A 13,681-nucleotide genomic window follows, 5' to 3' on the forward strand; every position below is an offset into this window, starting at 1 on the left:
TGCCCTCTGCCCCCACCCCTCTCATGTCTGGCCTTAGTAGGAAGGGGCTGGCGACCTGCTACGTGCCCCGAAGGGCCAGATTTCCTGTGAGTGAGAGGATATCACTCTTCTAAAGGAGTCAGAACTCTCCTTCTGAACTCTCCTTCCACGTACCAAATTCATTGACTGTGTGGAGAGAGAGTGCCTGCGAGAAATTGGGTTATGGGGATTGAGGGAGGAAGGGATGCAGTGACAAAGACACCACCTTGAGTCCTTCATGAAATGAGGTGGAAGTATATTAAAGCATGAGGAGAGAAACAGAAGCAGATGAAAGAGACAGTGGAACAATCCGCCAAGAAAGTCAAGGGGTAGAAGGAAGAAACAGAAGCAGGTGGACACACACCCAGACAGGCAAATGGACAGAGAGCCAGGGCGGTGCTGAGGCTGTTCAGGCTGGAAAAGAGAAGTACCCGGGTACTCAGAAGATGGCAGTAAGCATGGATTTGTTTCTCATCCCCATTGCCTGGCCACTGAGACCTTGGAGGGGGATGATAGAAAGGGTCAGCTGGAAAGGCTGTGAGAGCACGGTGGAGATGCTGACCTAACGTGGGTGAGGTGGTGAGTCAGAGAAGTCTTCTGGAGGAGCACGTGAAAGGACCAGTAGGAAAGAGTGGAAGGTCTGGAGGCAGAGAGGGAGGGGAAGCTACGTCAGCTAGAAGGCACAACAGGAGCAAAGGCCTGGAGATTGGAATTAGCCTGTTCCATCCTAGCAGCTCTGTGTATGTGTGGCCCATGCAGAAAGGCAGGGGAAGCAGGGCTCAGAGCTGGAACACCAGCCCTATAAGCCTGGGAGGGAGCATGGACTCTACCTTGAGGCACTGGGGAGCCATGGGAGGGACATGTCCTGGTTAGACTTATCTTCCAAAAAGATCTCTAAGATTACAAAGTACAGACAAACTGAAGGAAGAGAGAATAGAAGTGGGGACACCAGGGCAGGACAATGCAAAACTAGACAGTGAGTCCTTTGTGGAAGAGAGCAAACAAGTTCATAAAGCTGATGGACAGGACTTGGTGACAGATGAGGAAAGAGGAGGTAGAAGTTGAGAGAGACTCCTAGATGTCCTATTGTACCAAGGAGCTTTTGACAAAAGCAGGCCAGCTCTGACCCTTCCCCTCCTCTACCTACCAGATGGCCCCTGGGGCACTCTGGCTGAGAGCTCCCCCACCCAACCAGCCTGGGGACTCATCACTCCTCTCCAGGAGCCTGGGAGACCTCAGCCCCTACCTACTGGATCCAGGAAAAGTCCCAAGGGGGAGTCCTGTCCAGGATGGGGACACAAGCAAGGCCTAGTGTTACTGGGGAAGCCCCTTTTCTCTCCCTTCCCTCCATGGAAAGCTAATCCAGACAGGACTTTAGCCTATTACCACTGACTCCATAAAATCACAGTAACTCCATGGCTGTAAGGAGTTGGGTTTGAGCCTATTGGTCTGTGGGGCAAAATGGAAGGGGAGGAAGACCCATTTGAACCCCGAAAGAACTCAAGATCAGATGGTCTCACAGAGCAGAGTTCAGCATGCCTCTTTTAGGCTGAATTTGGAAGCTGGATATTCCTGTCTGGGCCTATGTTTCTGTGTGTGTCCTCAGGCAAGCCACTTGCCTCTCTGGGCCTGGTTCTCATCTGTGCATCTGGGAACAATCCCGGTAGGACACTACTCCAACCCCAGGCCCCTCCAGCTGTGGTCTAGGACTCATCCACAACCAGCTCTTTCAGCCACAGACACTGGTGAAGAGCATGATGGTGACCTCAACAAGGAGCCACTGGGTGATCATTATGAATTTCCTACCATTAGGGAGTAAGAACGCTTTTGAGGGGGGCCTGAATGTGGATGAAAAGCCTTTCAGGAAATTAGCACCAGTGGCAGAAAAATTCATCAAAAGCTGGCAGAGGCGTCTGTGGCTGATTCATGTTTCTTAACTAAGGAGCAGCTCTTCTGGCCTGGAGGAAGGACTGATATCCTCCAGGGCCTTCCAGAGACTCCAGATCCAAGACTCTAAAACTCTGGTTTTGTTGCTGGGCTTCTCAGGAGCACCACCAGGAGCACTACCATCAATTTGCTACTTCTGAAACATGGAATTCTGGAGTTCAGTGGTAGAAAAGGCCACTGGTGGGCAGGGATCTTGAGTTTTAATACAACTGTTTCCTCTGCTGTGTGACCTCAGACATTCATTTGGCCTCGCTGATCCTCCCTGCCAGAAGAAATCCTGACTGCCTGGCTTTTAGGTGACTAATTTATCTACAATACTCAGCACATCTGGGAAAAGAATAATTTTTTCAAAAAGTGAAGATGTAAACATACCCAAAAAACTCTTGGTAATGGAAATCTAATGTGAGAAACAGGGAAACAATCAGGAGCCCATTGTGCTGGGTGGTATAGGCCTCCCTCCCACATCGCCCAGGTTATGGTAGACAAAAGAGCTATTGCAGCATGCACCTCCAGGGGGCACCACTTACTTGGTTTACAGGGTGAATGAAAGCCAGGCTGGCACCTGAGTTCCAGCCCTGCCTCCTCTGGGCTTGCCACCTGTACATGCGCTTACACCACACGTGCCTCAGAGAAGGCTCTGACTGGGCGATTGCTTGGTCACCACCTAACCAAAGCATCCACATCAGGCAGTCTTTGGAGGCCAGTGGACTCCCCTCAGTCCATCCAAGGCTGTCTTTGGCTACCAGAGGTGGTCCTTCTCAGTCATTTGACGCTAAAAGAAGCAGAATCCTTTGACGTAGCAGCCCCCAGCGCCTCAGGGAATCCCTTCCAGGGCCACACACTGATTCTGTCATTGCCACCTTCCCTGGCTCACTACAAAAGAAGGCAAGCCAGAGGCAGTTACCCTCTGCTATAGAAGAGCATGCACTTCCAGCCTTGCTCTGCCAGCTTCCTTTTCATTTTCAGGCCCCTTCTCAGCTCATTTTATGGTATTTTGACCGGACCTTGAATGAACTCAAATTGTTATCCAGGGCATCCCTTGGCTGCCAATATTTATAGTTGGATTTGTATCAAAGTACAGAGTTGTAAAAATCCTAGAATTTCAGAGCCAGATGGGACCTTTAAGATTGTCATAGCCACCATTCTTTGAGAGCTTGTAACTTTGTGCCAGACACTAACCAAGGTACCATCTGGTGTTTTTGCCTGTCCAATACATCCATTCCTTTTCCTGCTATATTGCCCTGTTGACAGCAATTCAGTGTCCACAGTTCAGGTATGAACAGATAACCTAAACATGGCCTATTAAAGTCAACCCCAGATTTTTGTGGGAGTATCAGGAAAGGGCAGTCCTCACCACTGGGGGGTGGGGGAGGGTAAGTCAGCATGTGAATGAAGCTAAAACAGAAAAACAGAACCAAGAGACTGAGAGAGATAGACAGACAGACAGATTTCTGGTGTCAGTGCTTGAATACCTGGATCCAGCCATGCCTGAAGTCACTTACACACGCAGAGCTTTCAGTTAAATGAGCTAATACTTTCCCTTTTTTGTGTGAGCCAATTTTAATTGGGCTTCCATTACTTGAAACCAAAACAGTCCTGAAAGATACAAGTAGATGTCTTTGTCCTCAATTTATAGATTTAAAAACTGAGGGTGGCACCTGGGTGCCTCAATCGGTTAAGCATCTGACTCGTGATTTCGGCTCAGGTCACAATCCCAGGGTTGTGGGATCAAGACCCAAGCTGGGCTCTGTGCTTGGCATGGAGTCTGCTTAAGATTCCCTCTCTCTCTCTTGATCTCTCTCTCTCTCTCATTCTCTAATTAAAAAACAAAAACAAAAAACTGAGGAACCACCTAGCTCTGGGATCTTAGAGAAGTCACTAAAATCCTCTAACATCAGGTTGCTCTAACAAAGAATAAAGGGACTGAATTTCTTCAACTTCAGGACACCTTTGCTCTTCTGGAATCTTTCTCTCTGGGTCTATCTAGCCATATGCTCTTAAATGAGATGGCCACTTGTTCTGAATCCCAATTTTCTGAGCTGCAAAATAGGACATTAATTCCTTCCCTCCTTACCTTGAAGACACTTGGGAGAGTCCAATGAGAAAGTGTTTAGAAAATTACTTTTACTAAAGCAAATGTTATATAGTGTCCATATTTGATGGATGACAAATCTCAAGTCATATCAGACAACCATTCTCATCCCAAAGTGGCTCATGTCTCTTCCAAACACCTTTTAAAAGACTTTATTTTTATTTTTATTTTTTTATTTTTAACGTTTATTTATTTTTGGGACAGAGAGAGACAGAGCATGAACAGGGGAGGGGCAGAGAGAGAGGGACACACAGAATCGGAAGCAGGCTCCCGGCTCTGAGCCATCAGCCCAGAGCCTGACGCGGGGCTCGAACACACGGACCGTGAGATCGTGACCTGAGCTGAAGTCGGATGCTTAACCGACTGAGCCACCCAGGCGCCCCTAAAAGACTTTTTAAAAGAAAACTTAAGGAAGCACCTGCATGGCTCAGTCAGTGAAGCGTCCAACTTTGGCTCAGGTAATGATCTCATGGTTCGTGAATTCAAACCCCGCATTGGGCTCTGGGCTGGCAGCTCAGAGCCTGCTTCAGATCCTCTCTCTCTCTGTCTCTGCCTCACCTCCCCCACTTCTCCCTCTTCTCTCTCTTTCAAAATATAAATAAACATTTTTAAACTTTATTTATTTTGAGAAAGAGAGAGATGAGACAGCATGAGTGGGGGAAGGGCAGAGAGAGAGGGAGAGAGATTCCCAAGCAGGCTCCAAACAGCACAGAGCCCGATGCAGGGCTCAAACCCACAAACCCTGAGATCATGACCTGAGCCAAAGTCAGATGCTTAACCAAGCCACTCAGGTGCCCCAATAAATAAGCATTTTTTAAAAAATGAAAAAAATAAAACTTAAAAAGGGGCACCAAGCTGGCTCAGTCAGTGGGGTATAAGTTTGAGCCCCTCATTGGGTGTAGAGATTAGTTAAAAATAAAACCAATCAATCAATAAAACTTAACAAGACCTTAAAACACTTTTATAAAGTGACTTCTCCACAGCATCTTATTGGCCAGAATCCAAGTCAGGCCAGATCCAAGTATACTAAGGGAGATGGCACCGGGTGAAGCTCTCTTTCAAATAACTCTTAGTCACTGTCACAGATCAAGTTCTCTAGAAAGTTTCACTTGCAAGGTATTTATTAAGAAGTGCCCTTGGGATTAAATGTATTGCTAGCAAGGCCCCTGGGTGGTTCAGTCAGTTAGGCATCTGATCCTTGATTTTGGCTGAGGTCAAGATCTCATAGTCCGTGAGATCGAGCCCCGAGTTCAGTCTCCATGCTGGGCGTGGAGCCTGCTTAAGATTCTCTCTCTCGGGCGCCTGGCTGACTCAGTCTGTTGGCTCAGGTCATGATCTCACGAAAACCCCCATCGGGCTCTGTGCTGGCAGGGTAGAGCCTGCTTGGAATTCTCTTTCCCTCTCTGCCCCTCTCCGACTTACTCTCATTCATGCACACTCTCTAGGTCTCTCTCAAAATAAATAAACACTAAAAAAAAAAAAAAAAAAAAGATTCTCTCTCTTCCTCTCCCTCTGCCCCTCCCCTCTCAAAAATAAGTAACTAATTACTTATTTATTTATTTAAAAAACCCAAAATGTGTTGATGGGAGAGGAAAAAAGCAGAATTGGGTAGAGGGAGAAGTCAAGCTACACTGCAGCCCAACAACAGCTTGAGGTGACTCCACAGAGAGCCCTGGAGCTCATGTAGCCCATCAGGATTGCTCTGCTGGGCCTTTATACTCCCATCACCAGTCATTGTTTTTTTGTTGTTGCTGTTTGTTTGTTAAAGTTTATTTATTTTGAGGAAGGAAGGGGCAGAGAGAGGGGGAGAGAGAGAACCTCAAGCAGGCTCCACAATGTCAGCACAGAGGCCCACCAGGGACTTGATCCCATGACCCTGGGATCATGACCTGAGCCGAAATCAAGTCAGACACTTAACTGACTGAGCCACCCAGGCACCTCTCCCATCTCCAGTCATTGGATGAAAGCTGCCCAGAAAGGAAGACTTGAAGGTAGGTCTCTATAGCTCAGAGAACCCCAGAAAGGGGTGGGTGAGAGCAATCCCAGCTGCTAGGTAGCAGACCTTCAGTGAAGAGGGATCTAGGTGGCTCATCTGTGTCCATCTCAATCACCAACACTACTTAAGCTTCAAGGCATCCTGGGAGCTCCCCTGGGGCAGAAGGAGCAAGCTTTCCTAGCATCAGGTGGGCTAGGGAAGCTATCAACTGTGGGGCACCTTTGAGGAGGCTTGGTCTGGTCTCCAGGTCAGGCATTGGTGTGGAGCAGTCATTCTCCCAGCAGTTCTCAGAGGCCTCTGAGCCCATGTTTAGTGAAAGAGCATGAATTTGCCTGGCTGAGAATGGGGAAAGAAGCAAGCTAGACAGCGGAGGTTAACCAGGGCTAGAACAGTCTGAAGCTGAGTTCCTTGCCTATCCACTCAGAAGTATCATCTGGAAGAAGAGAATTATTGTCTGCTTTATTAATTGCTCCGTTTGTGTTCCTAGAGGAAAGGCAGTCTGATGAGGAGGCTGTGGGCTAGTAATTCTGTCTGCCTACTTGCAAGACAAGTCAGGGAAACCCTGACTGTCAGGATGGTTTAGAGCTTGGGAAATTTGGGAAAGAACCCAAGAACAGTGCATGGTATCAAGGCATCATCAACATGGAGCAAAAAGGAGAGAAGGTAAAAGAGGATGCATTTGGATTCAAGAGTCAATAATGTGCCAGAAGTGAATGTTGAATTATTCAACCTCCTTTATTGATCCATTGATCTCTATCTGCAGGTCTTGGTTTATTCTTGGTTGGCATTTCCTGTGTCTGAGACACTGAGAAGAAAAATGGGGGGAGGAAGGATTTTTAAGACTCAAGAAGAGAGAAGAGGCAGTGCCAAAGAGAAATTTGACTAGCAACAAATATCAAGAATCTTAAAATACCCATACTTTTTGATATAGGGGTTCTGCTTCTGGATATTGACCCTAAAATCACTATCAAAAACATTAAGAAAAATCCTTAAGCACCACAATGTTCACAGAAGCCTATTTTATAAGAGTAATAATGGGAAACAACCTGAATAAATGCCCAACAATAGGAGATCAGCCAGGATGTCATTAGTTTTATATAATTACATGGGAAAATACTTATGCCATAGGTTAGGTAATAAAGACCATTCAAAACTGTACCATAGAACATCATAACTACGTGCAGGGCACCTGGGTGGCTCAGTCGGTTTCATTAGGTGTCTGACTTTTTTTTTTTAATGTTTATTTATTTTTTTTAATTTTTTTTTCAATGTTTATTTATTTTTGGGACAGAGAGAGACAGAGCATGAACGGGGGAGGGGCAGAGAGAGAGGGAGACACAGAATCGGAAACAGGCTCCAGGCTCTAAGCCATCAGCCCAGAGCCCGACGTGGGGCTCAAACTCACGGACTGCGAGATCGTGACCTGGCTGAAGTCAGACGCTTAACCGACTGCGCCACCCAGGCGCCCCTGTTTATTTATTTTTGAGATAGAGATAGAGCGTGAACGGAGGAGGGTCAGAGAGAGAGGGAGACACAGAATCCGAAGCAGGCTCCAGGCTCTGAGCTGTCAGCACAGAGCCCGACGTAGGGCTCGAACTCACAGACTGTGAGATCATGACCTGAGCTGGAGCTGGACGCTCAACCGACTGAGCCACCCAGGAGCCCCAAGGTGTCCGACTCTTGATAGGGGTTCAGGTCCTGATCTCGTCATGAGATCAAGGCTCGAGTTGGGCTCTGCACTGATTCTCTCTCTCCCTCTCTCTCTGCCCCTCCCCTGCTCACGCTCCCTGTCTTGCTCTCAAAATAAATAACTAAAAAAAAAAAAACCAAAAAACCAGCATAGTTATGTGAAGAAACATAGCTGGAGAAAGGCCAAAGAAAATATACTTAAATGCATGTTTAATTATTAAAAAATTTTTTTAATTTTTTTTTTTTTTTTTGAGAGAGAGAGAGACAGACAGACAGACAGAACATGAGCAGGGGACAGGCAGAGAGAGAGGGAGACACAGAATCTGAAGCAGGCTCCAGGCTCTGAGCTGTCAGCACAGAGCTCGATGCAGGGCTCGAACTTGAGAACCGTGAGATCATGACCTGAGCTGAAGTTGGACGCTTAACTGACTGAGCCACCCAGGCACCCTACTGTATATTTAATTATAATTAAATTATTGTTTTGAGGTGGTAAGACTATCTTCTTTTCCTATATTCCTATATTTCCTCAGTTTTCTACAAAAAATATGCACGAATTTTAAATAATTAAAAAAATGTAAGGGTGAGGCAAAAGACACTCATATGAAGACTTCACAGTAGTAAAACGAACACAAATTAGTGGGGAGCCAAATCCTCCCAGGATGCTACTATGACCTAGGTGTACTGGCCATCTCCTTGATGCATCATCGTATGGCCCAAATGATAGAGTAAGGGACACTGTGGAGTGGTCTATGGAGGACAATCAAAGGCCCCTGAACTTATAGTCAAAGAAAAAATGTGAGTTATTGCAGCAGAGAAAGGGGAGGAAGTCATGCTAGATAGAGGGTATATACAGTAAGAGCAAAGGCACTGAGGCATGTGGGAAATGTAACAGGTCAGTATGGCTGGATTGCCACATACCACAGGGAGAAATGATGAGAGATGGGATTGGAAAGGAAAGGGAGTCATGCATGAATGCTGGGCTGACAGTCCTTGCCTCTCTGCCATAGGCAAATGAGAGACTTGAGGGAGGGGCTTGGGGGAGGGGTGGTGCGGTTAGAGCTCGCCACTGCCATTCTCTAGTCCCCTAGTCTCGTCTGTTTCCCATCACCCGCCAGAAACTTGGGAGAGCAGGAGAGGAGAAGGGGAGCAGTCCCAAACAGCCCTCCAAGACTGGTCAGCTAGGCCTCCTGACCCCAGCCTGGCCCTCTTCCCAGTACACAAGGCTCGGTCCCCATCCTCAGGCACCCAGACAAACCCCTCCGCCTCCCATGACAAAGAGGCTCCTTAGGCCCGGGCAAGATTTGCAAACGTCAAACTTGTAATTATAAGGATGAAATCATCTGGTTCCTTTTAAGCAAACGGGTTTATTGATCCCAACACTGAAGAAATGCTATTCTGGGGAAACTTACTCCTCTCAGTTTTCCTCTCCTAGTGGGATGGCTGAGCTGGTGGGGGAGGGTGGCAGGGGAGCTAAGAAAGGGAAGAACCTCCTGGGAGGGGAAATTCTTAAGGACCTAGGGGTGAGTTTTATGGTGTACTTAAATTATATCTCAAAAAAAAATTCTTTAGGGCCCAGAAAACTGCCTCAGTTAGGCAGATGACACCCTCACCCCAGACTTAGGCACATCTCCATCCCCAGACTAGAAGCTAGGTAGAGCTGGGGCTTTAGGAGCTGTGCCAACCATTAATTTCCCTTCTCTCTCACCCCCATCAAGTCTCATTTGTGACTCCAGATCCTATTTGTTTCAAGATGGCACAATATTTCCCTAGTAACTGAAGGGAAACTGTTTCCTTAGAAAAAAATATACTAGAGGCTCAGGGGCGTGGGAAGACCCCACCCTCTCTTTGAGGAGACACGATGTGGGGAGCTGCTGACACCATACCTAGATAAAGCCATACTTTCTGCTGGACTTAGGGAGAAAGGATGTCTAGGCCTTGACCTTCCAAGCCAAGGAAAGACAAACAATTGGGCTCAGGGGCAGGAATGTAAAACCATCAAGGGCAAGGAACTGATTCTGCCATAAGGCCCATGATAGGATTCCTTCATTCTACCTGTTGGGGACACTTTGGGAGCATGGCAGGGTGCTTGAGAAGGAAGGGCCTTGGCCGCAACTCTGCATGAGCTGGCAGTTCAGCTAGAGAGACAAGCAGGGCTTTTGGCATCTTCACCAGCAGATGCCTTAGGCTGGAATAGTTAAGAGCACAGACCTGGGATTGCCAGCACCCCTCTGCCCCCTCCCCCCCCGTGCCTCAGTTTTTCTTCACCTGTAGAATAGAGTCAATAATACCAAACTTGCAGGATTATAGTAAGGAGTAAATGAAGATGATATACCCCAATGCCATTTTGTTATCTCTGATGGGTCAAGGTCTTGTCATTGTCCTGTGGTCAGTTATTTACATTTTCAGACTTTCTATTTCTTCATCTGTCAGATTGGGACAAGAAGACTTGTCTTGGAAAGTGGTTCTCTGAATGAACTTTGAGATAAGGGACATAAAAACACCTAGCTCACAGCTTCGCAGTTGGGTCGAACAATTGAGGGTCCCCATCCCCTGCTCAGTGTTACTATGCATTTTCTGTCCACCCATTCAAGATTGGTCAGGGAGTCATATAGGAGCAGCTGCTCCAGGAAGACAGGGAAGAAGAGGCCCTAGGCTGGCTGAATCCTCAGGAAAGGAAGACTCCAAGCAGCAGGGCTTCAGAGAGAATTCAGCTAGGTTTGGGGAGTGGGAAGGGTGTTTCTAGGCAAAGAACAGATACAGTCCACAGTTGGATCCTATTAGAGGTGGTTCTTAGCAAACATCTCCATGGGGTAGTGCCTGGACCAATCCATACCGAGCTGGACAGAAACACAGAGTTAAACATACCTAAATTTCACATGGGTGAAACTTGCCTTTATTAATTTCCTTTAATGTAACTTTTTTAAATAAGTGAAAATTTTTTTCACAAGAAAAAAAGGCATACAGAGGTCAGCCGAGGAGATGGCCTCCTTCAGCCTGCGGCTTGTTTCCCAGGCGTCCTGGCTGGTTGGATGCCAGACAAGGCCGAGTGGGTTATCCTGTGGCCTGGAGTTGCCAAAGGCTGTCTGTGGTGCTGCTGTTCTGGATCTGCCTCGCAGGCTTTCTCATCCCTTTCCCTCAAGACATCACTCCCTACCCCCATGAGGCTGACAATTTGTGTACTCTGTCCTGCTCTGTACTCCCACCCTCCGCCAAGATCAGCTGTAGGTCTGTGAGCCCTACCTGGACCCATTATGGAGTAAGAGTGCTGCCTTGTGGATCATTCTTTAGAGACAGAAATGGAAAGTTTTATACTAAAGTATACCTAAATGACTATGATGGCGCTGAATGGTGCAACATGGGATATACTCTTTTCCTACCGTAGAGGCTGACCCCCAAAACTCTGCTCCCTTGACCACTGGCCTTCAGACAGTCCTGTTGACTGGTACCAAAGTCATCGTTTGCCTCTCATTTAGACAATGGCTGCATTGTCCTAGTGTCCGAAGGTCTTTGCTAGACTGGAAAGACTTAAAGCAGAGGCACCAGATGGATGAAAGCTTCTGTTTCTTGTGGCTTAATTCTACTTCTACCTTGGTGCCTTGGAGTGGATGCTGCCTCACCCACTTCTCAACATAAGATGCAGATGTTTTAAGGCTGGTTTTGTCTACACTTTTCCTATGATGATTTGGAGCTCCCCCTCCAGTTTCACCAGAACCTTTAGGCAGCAAAATAAAAATGGCAACCTTGGGGCACCTGGGTGGCTCAGTTGGTTAAGTGTCTGACTCTTGATTTCAGCTCAGGTCATGATCTCATGGTTTGTGAGATTAAGCCCCTGAGTCAGCCTCTGTGCTGACAGCGAGGAGCCCGCTTGGAGTTCTCTCTCTCCCTCTCTCTCTCTGCCCCTCCCGAGCTCTCTCTTTCTTTCCCTTTCAAAACAATAAACATTTTAAAAAATGGCATCTTTTGTCAGCTGTAGCTGATACAAACTGCTCAGTAGGCCCACAATGCACTTTCACTCCTTCCTTTTGGAGAAACTGCTCTTCCCTTCTTTCAACTCATCAGGGTCTATCTGAAGCTGCCCATTCCAGGCCTCTAACAGTCCTGATGGGAAAGCCTGTGTAATAAGCTGACCAATGTCATCATGTCAGCCTGGACATGGTGATTTGGTAGAGGGGAGAGTATGTGACTCAGACTGGGCCAAAGTCCTTCCCAGAAATATGACTTAGAAATGGAGAAGTAGCTGCTCCCATCCTTTGCCAGGAAATGAATGGCATTGAAGAGAGCATGAGAAAGTTAAACAGTGACAAAAAATGGAGAAATAGAAAAGAAAAAGAGACTATCTATCCCTCTCTTTGATTTATTTACTTAAAATAAAACAGTCCCTTTGTACCTTTAAGTTTACTTGAATTGGGTTTTTGTCACTTGCAACTGAAAGAGACTTGAGGGAAGAATCTGAGCTCGATGGAGGCCCATCTGTATTATACCCTTTCTATTTGTGCACACTCATATATTCACACAGGTTTGCTGTGGGCCAGGGAAGCATGCCCTTGGAAAGAGTTGATTCTATGTTTGCTATTCAGAAAGTGTGTTTGTTAAAACCACTAACCTACAGGTTCCACTCTACTGAAAACTCCCTTCCTGACCTTGGGAAATTGATTAATCTCTGGACCTCAGTTAGGGTGACCTACCATCCTTGTTTGCCAGGGACAGAGTGGTTTCCTAGGACATGGCACTTTCATTGTTAAAACCAGGATCGTGTCTGGAAAAGCTGGACAGTTGGTTACCCTAGCTCACTTCCATATCTGTAAAACTGAGATTAACCTAGACAGGGTTAGGAAATTCTGCCCCACCCTGCATTCAGGTCTACATTGCCAATTGCCCTCAACACTTATTCTTGCAAGTTTTAAATTTGCAATATGGCCAGCTACTATCAATCAGAGTTGGCACCTATTTGCCATCTTTTTTTTCCTTTATTTATTTTGAGAGAGAGAGAGAGAGAGAGAGAGAGAGAGAGAGAATCCCAAGCAGGTTCCAGGCTGACAGCTTGAAGCCCAAACTCACCAACTTTAAGATCATTACCTGAGCAGAAATCAAGAATCAGACGCTTAACTGACTGAGCCACTCAGGCACCCTGTATTTGCCATCTCTGTACTGAATTTTTGACTAGCTGGAATTTTAAGGATCAGAATTTATCGAGGACCAACTCTGAGTCAGGCTCTGCCATAAATCCCATGTAAGACTCTCTCCAGCTTGGGCTAAATAACTTGCCTATAACTTGTGAATCTTTTTTAGGGCTTGATTGCACATTTGCGTAAATATATGGACTGGCCTTAGGTTATATAATTCAACTTTTCTTTTTTAGAAACTTAAATTTACTGGGTGCTCATTATGTGTTAGACCTACATAAAGACTCTCAACGCCAACACTGAGAGCTTGTGAGTGTCTGCATTTTGCGAATAGGCAAACTGAGGCTTAGCATCCAGTGCTTGTGTAAGGTTTGTGTAAGCAATGGAGTGAAATCCCAGCTAAGGCCTGACTCCCACCAGCTCAGACCTTTCCACCATGACGCGGATTCAGCGAGATTCTCTGGTTTGTTTCCACCTTTAATCTTCGATAGGCACAGCCTACACCCCTCCCTGTCGGTTTTCGGACACAAAGTCCCCAAGGACTTAAGTTTCCTCACTCACGTTCAGGTGACAATCTGGGGTCACTCCAAGCAGCTGAGAAGCCCCAAAGTTTCATACAGTCGACAGAAAGGAACCGCGCGAGGGGCTCCCTCTCTCCAAGGTCCGGGCAGATGTCCGCAGAGCAGTTCTACACAGAGGAAACCGCGGGCCCGCAAGGGTGAGAGGGCCGCACCTCTGGCTCGCTGCAGTCCAGCCGCCCCGCAAGCGGGTGGGCGGCGCATGCGCGGCTCCGGTCGCAGAGTTGTGAATGGTGCG

At 47.0% G+C, this 13,681-nt stretch overlaps 1 long non-coding RNA gene across 2 annotated transcripts in view; it reads right to left on the reverse strand.

Moving 5' to 3' along the window:
• The window catches only part of LOC122494358, a 22,798-nt gene extending 9,139 nt beyond the window's left edge, over nt 1-13,659 (reverse strand). Inside the window, exon 1 of one of the 2 annotated variants that reach the window (XR_006300144.1) lies at nt 13,427-13,659. This is a non-coding gene — a long non-coding RNA (uncharacterized LOC122494358). The remainder of the gene's footprint in view (nt 1-13,426) is intronic. The other variant, XR_006300142.1, reaches the window with a different exon arrangement.
• Nucleotides 13,660-13,681: the final 22 nt, after the last annotated feature.

Source organism: Prionailurus bengalensis, chromosome E2 (assembly GCF_016509475.1).
Source record: "Prionailurus bengalensis isolate Pbe53 chromosome E2, Fcat_Pben_1.1_paternal_pri, whole genome shotgun sequence".
Classification (NCBI taxonomy): Eukaryota; Metazoa; Chordata; class Mammalia; order Carnivora; family Felidae; genus Prionailurus; species Prionailurus bengalensis.